The sequence below is a fragment of the Tursiops truncatus genome, chromosome 17 (assembly GCF_011762595.2).
Source record: "Tursiops truncatus isolate mTurTru1 chromosome 17, mTurTru1.mat.Y, whole genome shotgun sequence".
In the NCBI taxonomy this organism is placed as follows: Eukaryota; Metazoa; Chordata; class Mammalia; order Artiodactyla; family Delphinidae; genus Tursiops; species Tursiops truncatus.
In genome coordinates this window covers 346995-361663 of record NC_047050.1, presented here as the reverse complement: position 1 = coordinate 361663, position 14669 = coordinate 346995, and the positions used below count along the sequence as shown (strand labels likewise).

Below are 14669 nucleotides of genomic sequence, written 5' to 3'. Positions count from 1 at the left end.
CCCTTCCTGTCTCTCAAGTCTGACTGTGATTCCAGGAGGGCTCTTGGTGGTCTCTTTTCCCTGATTCTCTCTGCTAACTTTTCATTGCTCTGTTCTTTGCTTGTTGATAAAGAGTCAGGAAATTACAAGCACTCTCTGAACCTCTCTCCACCAAGATCCTCATTGTTTTCAACAACACTCATGGGCATGGAATTCTCCCGCCATCTCATGCAGCCCTACAGAGCTCTTCTTCTTCGCCATAACCTGTCTCCCTCTGGGCAGTGCCCCCTTTGCCTGGACTGACACCTCTGCTCTAGAGTGGGTGCGGGGGGGGGGGGGGTGGCGCTGGTCTTCTACGCTAGCCTCTCTGCGTGGTGCATCTATCCTGTGGCGGGCTGGGGTAGGACAACTGGGCCAGTATTCTTGGCCCACCACACCTGGGGTTGAGCTTCTGCAACAGGGGCCTGAGGATAAGGGATGCTAGTGGGCAGCCCTCCTAGAGTGAAATGTGCCCTGGACTGGGAGTTGAGGGGAGGGGGTTGTCTTCTTGACTGCACTCCCTGGAGTAAAGCCTCAGAGTAGCAGTGGTTGGGGGGGCGGTCAGGGCTCAAGGGCCACAGACTCACTGTTCTTAGTGAGATTTATCAGATTTTCTTGGTTCCATTGAAGGAATGTTTCCCCATTTGCTGTATGCCCTTAGGACAATTTCCAGAGGCTTCACATGACTGTTTTTTACAGCTTTCTCCAGTTGAAACTCCGCGAAGGGGAGAATCCACTGTGTAAGCAGAGATCCTCTGGATAGTTAGCATGCGCCATGTAAGAAAACACAATGGCTCTGTAGCCATTATTTCCAGGTTCTGAGAGTATCTGGAAACTCTCTGAGTTTGTAGACTTACGTGAGAGCTGTTCTTTTTTTCTTAAAAGACATCTTGATTTGCTTGAACACAAGAACTGAGCCAAATACAAAATTACTGGGTCAGACACAGAAGCGCTTGATGTAGCGAGGTCTAGAGGGCTGCAGAGCCTCAAAATCAGTGTCACAAGATTTTGAGTAACAGTGGCACATACGGGGTTGTCAATGTACCCCAAACAGTGCCCTGGCCTTAGGGGTGTCTATTTATGTGCTAAACACAGCAGGACTGCTGCGGACCCAGGCCTGTGCAGGTGCCCTCTGAACCTCCCTAGGGAAAGGCCTGGCACAGGTAAACATACAATCACAGGCTGTGGGATTACAGGAGGGAAATAACAGAGAGCCTGTGAGAAAGCACTGGGGTGGAATGGCCTGGCCAGGTGGTTAGGGAAGGCTCCTTACAAGAGGTGATCTTTAAGCTGTGTCCTGAAGAAAGAGAAGCCCACCCTGCACAGGGTTGAAAGAAGCACACTTAGAGCAGAGAGCACAGCACACACAGAACCTGGGATGGCAACGAGCTTTTCCATGTTTGAGAAGTTGAAAGAAGGCTGGAAAATAATACAAAAGAAAGAAAAAGAAGACAGGGAGAAAGTGGTAATAAGGGGAAAGACTATGTACTCTGTGGGTATTTCCATGCATTGCTCCTGATTTAAAATCAAAGTTATGTTTATGAAAAATTAAAAACTCGAGGCACTTGTAAAGGGGCGGGATGGGGAACGGGGAGGAGGCAAGGGCATCTCCCTGGAGGGGCGCCTCTGCTGTGCGCAAAGGCCCGTGCCGGGGGCTCCCTGTTTGTGGGCGGTGGGGGGCTGCCTGGGCCCAAGTGGTGAATCGCTGGCCCGGTCCAGCCAGCACCCCCGCCTCCCGCCACGGGCGAGTCATGGGGGACACTAACAGGCGTTAGACCAAATGCTCCGTTTCAGAGATACAACCGCTGGCACAGGCAGGAGGCTGGCTTGAACCGAGCACTTTCAGAGCCTCGGCGGTCCGCGTGTGAGTTCGCTGCCCTAATCGATGGAAACAGGGGGCCTGCAAAGTGCTACTCACAGGCTGAGCTCCAATGGCTCATGTGTTTTCTTTAGTTTATAAAGTGTTAAATTTTTTTAAAAAATTAGCAGCAAATATTAAAAATTAAGGGATTTTATATAAAATTCGTTTCCTGTTTTCCTAAGAAGCCTGCGGCTCTGGCAGTACTGGGTGGCCGACACTCATCGTCAGGCACCAGCCTGTCCGGTCATCACGTGGCCCCACCCGCCCCCCAGCCGTCACGCGAGTGCGTCCCGTTGGCCTCGGTCAGCAGGTGGGCCTGCGTGAGGGCAACATCTCAGGGCAGAGACTGAAGCACACAGTCTTGGGGGATGGACAAGGGACCGGAAGAGTCTACACTGGCCTAAGATTTCTGAAGAGGTGAGTGGAGTGGAGAATGAAGCGCAGCCCCGGGTGTGGGCAGCCCAGACGTGGGTCTCATTTCAGAGCGGAGGAGCCAGGGAATCCAGACCAGCCAAGTGACTTGAGCCGGGAGGTCACGGACAGAGCTGACCGACACGGGCCCGGGGGAGGACAGGGCTCGCCGCAGGGCACGGAGGGCTGGGCCTGGCCCTGCCCCAGCACCAGCCAGCTCCTGGCTGCCCGTCCCCGTGGACACGGGGGGCCGGCTCTGGACGCCACGTCAGTTACCTCGTCTGCGCCAGGTGAAACGGTTCCAGTTCCACACGGGAGGCGCTCGGGCCCCGCCCTGAGGTAGCAGAGTGGCCGAGCCCAGCAGGACACGCAGCCGACACGAGCACTGCCCCTAAGTATCTCTGAAATACTGGATGAGCTGCGGCCTAGCCACATGGAGACGAGGAGACCCGACATTTTAAGATCACGTCAGGGGTCGGCGCTCACAAGATGGGGTCTCGGCTCGGGGAAGCAGGCTGGGTGCGTCCGTTCGCCCTCCGGCCAGGACGCCAAGGATCCCCAGCAACTCCACAGCCCGGGCTGCTGGCGACGGGCAACCTCGGGCTCTGGCTGCAGGTGACTTTCCGCACATACTGAGCCCTGGTGCCGGGAGTCCCACGCCTCGCCTGACAGGGACACTGCTGTCTTCAGAAGTGGTCAGCTTAGGTAAACGCTAGACCAGCACAGAGAGAACGTCTCCAGGGAGGAAGGGGGATGTCCGTGGTTAAGAGTAAGAGCCTCAGAACTACTTCGCTCCCTGAGAGAGAGTTCGCCGCTCAAACCTCTCGCAGTAACAGTCTGGCAGGCGAACACCACTTATTTCAGATCAGTGTTCCACCCACGCCTAAAACACTGACCGTCACCAAATAAAACCCCTCACCCACGTTCATGGTTTTCAGCACATGGTGCTGGGCGGCAGCGGCCTGGGAGGGGCTGCCTCAGCTCTGCGGCTGGGGGACGTGGCCAGCTGCTGGGAGCTTCGGCTCTGGAACCCTTAAATCCAGGCAACTTTATCTGCTCGGCACCTAGCGAAGAGCCTGCACCTAATCTGCGCTCAGCGTCGTGCTTTCCTTCACCCACCAGGCAAATCCACTTCGTTACAAACACACTTAATCGACAAGAAGGTGGTTTTTTCCCGTCACATCACTTGTCAGCTCTCCTGAGCCCGTAGGAGGTGTGTGCACCTCTGTAAAAGGGCTGATCTCCTGCGTGAAGGGGCTCAGAGGAACGTGCTCGAAGCAGCAGAGGGCCCACCGCCACAGACGTGACGTCGTCACTCCTGACACCAGCTTGTGATCCGCCTCGTGGTGCCGTCCTCACCACCCAGCTCCCCAGTGTCATGGTAAGTAAAGCTCCTCTCTGGGTAAAGCGATGGAGAATCACCAACACCTCGCGTGGCCCCAGAGCCCTCGGCTGCAGCTCCTCGACTCTGTGCATTTCTGAGCCACGAGGGTGAGGCTGGAAGAACTGACTAAAACTGATGCCAAGTGAAGCCACACTCCACAGCACATGCCCAGCAGCATAAAACAATACAGATAAGAGGTGCACGGTTCCATCCGGCCACATCACGATGGAAGTATAAAGTCCATCGTGCAGTTAATGTTTATCTTTAAGAATGCTTCCTTCCTTCTCTTACCAGCTGAACGCCTCATCATGCTAATTAAAGAACATTTTAAAAATTCTAAAAATGCATGTATTGTTAGGCTGTGAAAGTACCAGAACAAAGCACAAGAAATAAGGAAAACAAAACTGTTGATTCACAGAGGGGGTTTTAGTGAGACGATAATCCCTCTTTGAAGCTTTAAATGCCCCTCCCCAACTTTTCAAAAATATTTACTTTCCCTCCTTTCATTCATTGGCTCAATATCATAGATACATAAATTAAGAAAAGCAAGAAAGAAGCAGCGAACATGGGTATGTGTGCGTGTGTGTCTGTGAACGCTTGTGTTCCGAGAGAGAAGCAGACGAAGTGACATGTGGGATGTTTACACGAGTCATGGAAGCAGTTCTGAGCAGTCCACCAAGAATTCCCGGAATCAGAGTCAGGCCTGGCTGTTTTATTCTAGGTCAGTGTCAACCGAAGCAGCCTCTGAAGATCAACAAGGATCTTTCTCTCCATGTTATAAGCCCTTACTAAGCCCTAATCTAAGGAAGAAACAGAAGAAATTCGAGGATGAAGTGAGAAAAAGAAGCAGGAGAGAGAGAAAGGGGAAGAGAGACTGGGAGGGGAGCTTGGACCTGACCCCGAAGGGGAGGAGAGGGCGAAGAGCAGGGTGCGCGGAGGGGGCAGGGCCTTTCCCAGCTCCAAGCCGCGCGCAGACGGGAAACCAGATACAGCAGGACACTGTGTCCTCCTGAAAAACAAGCAGACCACGCTCCTAAAGTAAACAGCTAATCCTGTTTATCTTTCTAACATGAGCTGTTAGCAGGATGATCTCTACTGCACAGAAATGGGGTTTTTATTCATTAAAAAAATCATATTTCCTCTTTGCTAAAATAAAAGTGTGACACGGAAACTTTCTAATACCAGTGAACAAGAAGGAGTTAACAGTCGTTCTTTGCTAAAACTCACTTAACTAAAGGATGGCAAGAAGCCTGAGAAAGGCCTTTTCCACACTTACACTTCCTCTTTATTTTTGGAAAATACTGCATTGCTGAAATTAACCAAACAACAAACCCTGCTGCAAGCGTGGTCTTTTGAGGAGGACACAAATAATGTGGACATAACTGGCGTCCTGCACTCGGACTGTGGTTTTACCACTCCTGGAGATAAGACTTGACTGGGCCGAGACAGGTCAGAAGAGGACGTTTTATACATTCACACAAGTTTGCCTCCGGAACAAGTTTTCAAAGATACATAGCTACTCTTACACATTTTTGTTAATTGAAATTTCGACGGAGGGAAGTGCAGTTTCACGTGCAGGTGTGAGACCCTCACACACTCTGCCCCTTTCCCCCAGTGGCACACTGTGCCCTGACTGGCACAGTAAGACATCACACCAGACACCTCACAGCTGCAAGCACCACCTGGTTCAGGTCTCACCCACCCCACTGGTGGCTGTATGTGTGTGTGTGGTGCCGTGAAGTTTTATCACCTGTGGAGGATCCTGTATCCACCGCCACAAGGACCCCTCAGGCTGCCTTTTATCACGCACCTCCCTCTGTCTCCCTACCCTCCATCCCCAGCATCTAGAAGCCACTAATCTGTCTTCCATTTCTAAATGTGGCCACTTTTGAAATGTTATAAAAATGGAATCATCTAGTATATGATCTCTGGGTTTGAATTTTTTCCCTCAGCATAGCTCCCTGGTAATAATCAAGCTACTATGCCTTTTATTTTTATAACAGCTTGAGACCTAACTTACATACCATAAAACTCATCCAAATAAAAATACTGCGGCAAAATACACATAAAATTTCCAGTTTCACCATTTTCAAGTGTATAATTTGGTGGCGTTAAGTACACGCATGTGTTCTGCAACCACCAGCACTATCTAGTCCCAGAATATTTCCCTAAAAGGAAACCCCAACCTGTTATGCAGCCTCCCTGTTCTCCTCTCCCCCAAGCACCTGGCAACACACCCATCTACTTTCTGTCTCTACGGATTTGCCTGTTCTGAATATGTCACATAAGTGGAATCATGAAAGTTGTGGCCTTTTGAGACTAGCTTCTTTTACTCAGCATAACATTTTCAAGTTGCATCCAAGGTGTAGCAGGTGCCAGCACTGCACTCCTGCCTGTTGCTGAATAATATTCCACTGTATGGATATGTCACATTTTGTTTATCCATCCATCAGGTGATGAACATTTGGGTTGTTTCCACTCTTTTGCATTTATAAATAATACTGCTATGAATGTCAGTGCAGAAGTTATGTAGATATATGTTTTCAATTTTCTTGGGTTTATACCTAGGAGTAGAACTGCTGGATCATGTGGTAATGCTATGTTTAGCTTTTCGAGGAACTGCCAGGCTGTTTTCCAAAGTGTCTGTACCATTTTACCAGCCAGTATGAGGGGCTCCAATTTCTCCAAATCCTTGTCGTCACTTATTATTGTCTGTCTTTTTTATTACAGCCATCCTAGTGGTGTGAAGTGGTAGCCGCTGTGGTTTTGATTTGCATTTCCCAGATGGCTAATGATGTTGATTACCAAGTGATTCGTGGCCATCTTCTTTGGAGAAGTGTCCATTCAAATCCTCTATTTTTTTAATTTGGGTTATCTTTTTATATTGAGTGGTATTAGTTTTTATATACTCTGGATACAAGTCCCCTATCAGATATGTGATTTGCAAAAAGTTTCTCCTGGGCTTCCCTGGTGGTGCAGTGGTTGAGAGTCCGCCTGCCGATGCAGGGGACACGGGTTCGAGCCCGGGTCTGGGAAGATCCCACATGCCGCGGAGCGGCTGGGCCCGTGAGCCACGGCCGCTGAGCCTGCGCGTCCAGAGCCTGTGCTCCGCAACGAGAGAGGCCACAGCAGTGAGAGGCCCGCGTACCACCAAAAAAAAAAAAAAAAAACAGTTTCTCCTGTTCTCTGGCTCGTCTATTACTTTCTTGACAATGTCCTTTGAAGCACGGAAGTTTTTATTTTGACGAAGCCCCATTTATGGATTTTTCTTTTGTTATATATGCTTTTGGTGCCATAGGTAAGAAACAATTACCTAATATGTATGTTTATGAAGATATCCCTATGTTTTCTTTTGAGTTTTATAGTTTTAGTTCTTAGGTTTAGGCCTAGGATCTATTTTGAATTAATTCTTGTGTATGGTGTGAGGCAGGGGTCAACTTAACTCTTTTGAATGGGAATATCCAGTTGTCTCAGTGCTTTCTGTTGGAATTACTATTCTTTTACAGTTGAAATGTCTGTCTCCCTTGTCAAAAATCTGCTGACCACAAATATAAGGTATTATAAATTTTAAAAGAACATATACATCATGCCAGTGATATCTAAAAAAATAATGAAGTATATGAGTGTAGGTCTTAAAAAGAAAGAAAGAGTCTGAACTCACCAAACGAGAGGATTTAATCAGAGTTTTGGTCTATCATTAGCAAAGAGTTGTGTAAATGCATCTATTCTTCCCAGGATATACAGACTAAAGTTGCTGCTATATTTATTTAGGTCCAATGAATACTGAGCAAGGGTAACTGGCCAGAATCGCCTCTAATCTAGTTCTATTACTTTACCATCATCCTGCAGAGGACTCCTAAAGCTCTGTACCTTCTGGTCCAAACCTGTGGCTCTTCCTGCGTGTTCCCTCTTTGTGTAACTGGGCCCCACCATTCTCCCGGTCACTCTCTTCCAAAACTTGACAGTGATCTTTATTTCCGTTTTTCCACATCCAGTTGCTGCAGCCAATCCATCTGCTCCATATTTATCTTCTTAACATCATCCATCCTTCTCATTCCTGTTTTGCTGTCTTGTTCTGCTTATTACACGGATTAGGCAGGTGTTTCCCAACTCATCTTTTAACCTCATTCTTCCCTCTGGCCACTCCTGCAGGTTGCTGCTAAAGTAATCTTTCTTAAGGGACAGAGTTGGTCATGTCACTCAACTAGTCACGGGCCTTCCAGGGCACCCCAGTGATTCCTGCGTGTCTCCGGATGCATGCATGTGTGAGTCCAAGACCAAGCTCCTGCAGCCTCAGCCCCACCTGAGACCTGGTTCCCATTCCTTCCTCTAAACGAATCTGATGTTCCCTACCACCCCACTTGTCTAAGGACGCTCATTTTTCAAAGTCAAACTCAAATTCCATTTCTTTCACGATTTTTCTCATTCCATAGTGTAAACAATTCTTCCTTTTTCTTTGTATGCAAAATGGTTTATTTTTTGCCTTTATTTTAGTTTCTATCACATTCTACTCTATCTTATAAAAACTTGAGTAGATCTCTTCTCTCTCCTTTTTGACTGGAAGTTTCTCGAGGATGGGATCATACTTTTTATTCCCTATGTACCCATCGCAGCCCTTAGCTGTGCATTATAGATGATCAATATGTGCTTGGTGCACTAAGTTGAATTAATTGACAGGCATTTATTCAGGCTTTGTAGGAACAAAAGGTATAAGAAGTAGCTCCTACTCTTATGGACAACAATCAGTATTAAGATGCTTTATACAGGTAATTTACAAGGTGAGATCTTTACACTGCTACAAAGGATAGGAGTTTTAGTGTCCTGGTCAAGTTCTAAATTAGAACAAGATATACGAAGGGAAAAAGGGATCTTGGCTAAGAAAGTTTTTACTCAAAATGTGCCAAATCAACTGAACAGCCCTGGGGAGACTGTGGTCTCGTTTTCTCTCATTTATCCCCTAATCACTCTCAAACGAGGGTCATTTGGTATTCCCACTTTTCCACGGCCATCCACCACTGAACCTGAAGAGCCTAGGGTCTGTGACTGAGTGCACAGTAAGGAAGAAGGCGCCCAGGTGGGGCACATGTTTTGGGAGTGCCGAGGTAAGTCACATATCTTACGGCTTTCCCTGGATCGCCATATGGCATGTTGACCAACCAAGAGTCATCACAGCCTTTCTTAACCTGGGTTCTCTGTGGGGGGCGAAGCCCTGACACTCTAAGACTGCACTGTATGCAACAGATCCGACCCTCCTGTGCATCTAGGTGACACTAGTTACGTGCAGACTTGGGAGGAAAGAGAAGAGTCTGGAATACCCTCAGGGTTCTGTGGTTCAAGTGAGGGAGCCAGCTGAGAGTCAATCAACCTGCATCGGGCCTCATGACGCAGCAGGAACAGCATACTCATTCTTAGATGATGGGCTTCTGAGTCAGGGTTTCACACTAGAAGCTGACTAACTGGCCTAGAAACCAGTCCCGTCTAATGCAGCAGCTTGTAAATCATCTGTGTTTGTGAAGCAGAGGTACATGTTCTACCTGCTCTGACCTTACCAAATAAAACACAAACTACCTCGGCAAAAGGCATCCATGAAAGGCTTTCTTGTTTTTCAAAGATCAATGTTGATTTTGTAAGTTCTCAATCCTAAGAACACAACATCCATGACTGAGCAACAGAAAATTGTTTTAGGATATTTGATAGTGACATCATTTCAATTTCAAAGACTAAACCACATTCAGTTTACTGTACTCAAGAAAGCAGACGAGGGACCACTTTCAGAAGACAACTTTATACCAGAGGGAAGGAAGGTGCTCAGGTATGAATCCACCTCGTGGCAGGACTGTGAGCCACACCTGGCTCTCCTCCCAGCCTCAGTGTCCCACCTGGCGGGGCGCCAGGACACCCACCGCCCAGCCCCACCCTGATGAGCATCCCTCCTGCGTCTATGCCGCCTCCATGCACCAGCTCTCGCGTGTGGACCAGCAGACGAGCACCCTGGAAGCGCAGCGTGGTCTCCTCCCAGCTGCTGCTCTGCAGCCCACTTTCCTGTCGTCTTCGAGAAAGTACAGGCCTCACAATCTCAAATTTACTAAAAGTCTAAATACAGTACAAAGCATTTTTTCCCCCTGAATCATCAGTGTCTTAGTGAAGTTCTAAATTAGAACAAGATAAATGAAGGGAAGGAGGGATCTTAGCCAAGAAAGTTTTTACTCAACATGTACCAAATCAATTCAGCAGCCCTGGGCAGACTGTGGTCTTGTTCCTCTCACTTATCCCCCAACTCACTCTCAAGTGAGGGTCAATCCTACAAACAAGGACTTTCTCCTACATAAATAACCTATTTATGTAGGTTATTTGTGTATGTAATAAATAAACAGGTTATTTACGTATGTAATTCTCCTGCATAAACAACCACTACACGACCACAAAGGGGAGGAAATGAACACTGTCTACCCTCCTCCTAGCTCTCAGGCCCGTCTGTGCTTCACCCGTTTGTGTCCATCGCACCCTTTGCAGCAGAAGACAACTCAGAACTGCGTGCTGCATTTAGCTGCCATCCCCTCTAATCCTCTGCGATCCAGAAGGCTCCTTGGCTTCCTTGACTTTCATGACCTTGACATTCTCCAAGGACACAGGCCAGTAATTTTGTGGTACACAAACTCTCACTTTGGGTTTCTCTGATATTTTCTCATAATGAGATCCAGCTCATGTATTACTGGTAAGGATAACACAGAAGTGGTGCTGTATTCTTCTAAGCAGTTGGCATGCTATTTCAGTAGGTCCCAATAGTGACGATGTTCAGTTTTATTACTTAATTGAGGCAATGCCTGTCAGGCTTCTCAACTGTAAGTTACTTTTTCCTTTTGAAATTAAAAAAACATTGTGTGGGAGATACTTTCAAACCATGTAAATATCCTATTCCTTGTCAAATTTTCAATTCATTCATTGGTGGTCCAGGGGGTAAGACTCCATACTCCCAATGCAGGGGGGCCCCCTGGGCTCAATCCCTGGGGGACTAGATTCCACATGCATGCCATAGCTAAGAGTCTGCACACTGCAACTAAACATGCCGCTATGAAGATCCCGTGTGCCACAACTAAGACCCAGCACAGCCAAAATAAATATTAAAATAAATAAATAAACAAAAACACCTTATATATATATTAAAAAAACAAAACAAAAGAATCAAAGGCCCTGCTATAGCTCTCCAGACCTTCTCGTGACCAGACCCTCGCCGGATCCGCCCGCCCAGACCTTCGTGCACTGGCCTCCCCCATCTGGCAAACACACAGCCTCATCTGCCTCACAGCCTTGCATGCGCGCCCCGCTGCCTGGGACACTCTCCCCAAACACCTCATGGCTTGTTCTCTCACCTCCTTTGGGATTTTCACTCAAATATTATCTTCTCAGCGAGGCTCTCCTCAATTCTTATGTAAAAGTAGCAACCGCTCCATCTTCACTATCCCCTCGTCCAGGTTTACTTGAAGTCAGAACCACTATTACCTTCTTATATTGCGGCCAGTCTTCCCCAATCTAATGTAAGTGCCATTGGTGCATACACTTCCTCTTTTTTGGCCTTACGTATTGCTGTGTCCCTAACACCCAGAACGGCATGTGACAGAGGAGGCACGAAAATACTTGTTGAATGAGTGTTTCCACGTGGGCTTCTTCGTTATGTTATGCAGTGGCTTGATATTATACCATGGAATATGTCATAATTAAATAATCCTCCTCATACTGAATACTGACGTTGCTTCTATTTTTCCATTCTTACAGGCATTGCTACTATGAAGAATAGTGTGTGCATCTGTGATTTTTTTGTGTTTCTCATGGATTAAATTTCTAAGAATTATTGGGTTAAAGAATATATCTTCATTGCTATATGTTATGTACTGCTTTCCAAAACAGCTGTAATGTTTAGAAATTCCAAGAGCAATAACTGTGTATAAAAAGTCCTATTATTTTCCTAATATATAATTAAAAATTTAAAAGTACACAGAGGTGTGAGACCGTTTCCCCCCACATTCTGGTCCTCCATCCCCCTAGTTCATAGATAATGAACTGTTGTTTTTTACATGTCCTTTCAGAGTTTCTCTCTCTCTCCCCCTGCCCCCCCCCATATATATCTCCAAGGAATACAGCACGTTTTAAACACCGCCCTGCTCCTTACTTTTTGTATTTAACCAATGTCATAGATGTTTGTGTATCAGATCACAGTGCTTCCTCATTCTTTTTTTTATAGCAGCATAGACAGCTATGCAGTAAGTATCCCACTGTATGTGATTTCATTTTAACCCTCTAGTGCTGACCACTTAGGCTATTTCCACATTTGCTATCATAAACAACAGGGCAAAGAATAACCTTGTACTCCATACGTGTGCAGGTGTACCTGTAGGATATATTCCAAGAAGAGGAAGTGCTGGGTTAAAGACATAACATGCTTAAAATCCATGCTTTTGCTCATGCACACCACGTACACTCACGTGCACGCACTCCCCACGGCCTCTCTACCCTGAGTGGTGACAACTTATTCTCCCTCCACCATTTAGAGCAAAGGCACATTTCCCCTCAGCCTCACCAAACAGATGTCACTAAAATTTTGGATTTCTGCGAATTTGATAAAAGTGTTAATCTGCATTTCTTTAATCATGAGACACAATATATTTTCATCTGCTTCTTGTTTTCCGTGAACTGTGTGTTCATATCCTTTTGCTTCTTGGGTTGGAGGATTTTTCTCTATTAATTTCTGTGCACACTTTGTTTATCAGAGAGACTGACGCTCTGTATTACAGATTACAAAAGCATGTTCCCAGTTTGCCCTTTAACTTTTGACTTTACCATGCAGATTTAATAGGATTTATTACTATTTTCTTTTGGGACCTTTGGATGTTAAGTCACAGTTAGAAAACTTCCACTTGAAGATAATTTTCCTGCGATTTCTTTTGAACTATTACAGTTTTAATTTTTATGTTTAAAATCTTTGCTCCATTTGTAGTTTATTCTAGTGGGGGCTGAAAGAAATTTTTTTCCCCAGATGACTTATCTACTGTCCTTACACCATTTACTGTATGGTTCACCTCTCCCCATTGCTTTGAGATATGTATATTATTTATGAAATTCCCATATATATTTGGGATTTTCTCTACTGTTTCATTGGTCTGTTACATTAAAGGAGAAAACCCCTATAATTTTTTTTTTTGCTGCACTGCTTATCAGGCAGGATCTTAGTTCCCCAACCAGGGATAGAACCAGCGCCCCCTGCAGTGGAAGCGCAGAGCCTTAACTGCTGGACTGCCAGGGAAGTCCCCGAAAACCCCTTTACCTTTAGAAAGCGGCTTATTAATATCTGCTTCTAACAGCTAGATGTTACCTATCATATGGTGTTTTTGTGAAGAATAAAGAAGATAGCTCCCTCCTGGGCACAGGGCCTGGCTCTCATGTCCTCACCTCTCCCCCACTGCGTGCTCACATCCAGCTGTTTTTCTCCAGCCCAGTGTTTCACGGGCACCTTGATCCCAATGACACACTGGGACTCTCCACTTCCACCCAGCACCTGCCGGGTCACCCGCCCCAGTAACCGAGCTGCCGTCAAACCAGCAGCCCCGCCATCATCCCCGACTCCCCTCCCGTCCATCATCGCACATCCAGCCGTCGGCACCTTTGAAACAGATCCTGGATCCCTCTACTTTTCACCACTTCCTCACCAGCACACTTGCCCAGACCACAGCCTCCCCTGTCTGGATTCCTGAGATGGCCTTGTACCTCCTCGGGTTCCTGCTCTGCCACATGCCCTGTGACCCGGGACAGCCAAAGCGCTCTTCTCTAAGCACAGACGAGGCCCGCCCACCCACCCCATGCCCGAACCGGAAGCCGCCTGCCTCCTCAGGGCGGCTCTGCCGTCAGGACCCTGGGGCCGCAGAGCCCCGCCCCGCCAGGCCAGCTCCCTTTCTGCTTCCTGGGGCACAGGAAGCTTTTCAGGCAGGCTCCGCCTCTTCATTCAGGCCCTTCCTCCAAGGGCTCTGCCTAGGCCTCCCGTCCTAGTCACTCCAGGTAACCTTGATGCCCCACCCAAGTTCCTCCGTACACAGCACGGTGTCACTTCCCGCAAGGACAGCAAACAACTGTGAGCCCTTAGCTACAAAGAGGAGGGAAGCGACCTCGGCCTCCATGCAGATCTACACCGTGCTTGGCTGTGCTCTCACCCTCTTGCCAGCAGGTGGCCAGGGAGGCCAGCAGTGGAGGCTTAATCCCCAGGGTCCTGGCTCCCTGGTGACCCCATGGCACTGGCTTGGCCATGACTCAGCGCTGGTGTTATCAGGAGTCACTGCCAAGGACCTGCCAGGACAGACTGAGGGTGGAGCCCACAGGTTCCAGAAATGTGAACTCCACGGACACTGTGCTTAGAGTTTAAACAGTGTGATTAACAAGCGTCTGCATGTCACTGACTATCATGACGGACCCCCCCCAAAATTTATACAGTTGAATAAAACATATCATGGAAAAAACCAACCTTTCATAAACCGAAAGGATGTGTTAGGTATTGCTCCACCAGGTCATGACAGCATAGAGCTGACCAACCATTCCATCTGGGGCAGGAAGGAAAGTCTTTCCATTGCGAATAACACTCTTCATTATTAATGTTTTGAATACACAGTTCAAAGCTTTTTCATGGCAAATGCTTTTCTTCTGTATATAATATACTAAACACATTTCAACTACGGAGTTGCAGCTTCCTCTAAAACAGAAGATCACACTTATAAAAACATGGAGAACACTACATAAAGCAGAACAGAAAATAAAGGGTATTGTATCTATTAATCATCTGCATATTAGTACTTTCCATCACAAGTAAGTATATATGGGCTGAATGTGACTTAATAACGCACTCTGTTTAGGAGGAGCGCCCCCACAGGTAGTGTACATAGTACCCACGTTTTAAGGCCTTTATATACCTTGACAGCTATCTCTCTGTTAGATGCAGGCTGAGAAGACCGACAC

At 47.2% G+C, this 14669-nt stretch overlaps 1 protein-coding gene across 13 annotated transcripts in view; it reads right to left on the bottom strand.

Annotated features, from left to right (window-relative positions):
* Window positions 1-14669, bottom strand: part of SPIDR (scaffold protein involved in DNA repair) — a 383959-nt gene that overhangs the window by 77634 nt on the left and 291656 nt on the right. The gene's annotated exons all lie outside the window — the stretch shown is intronic.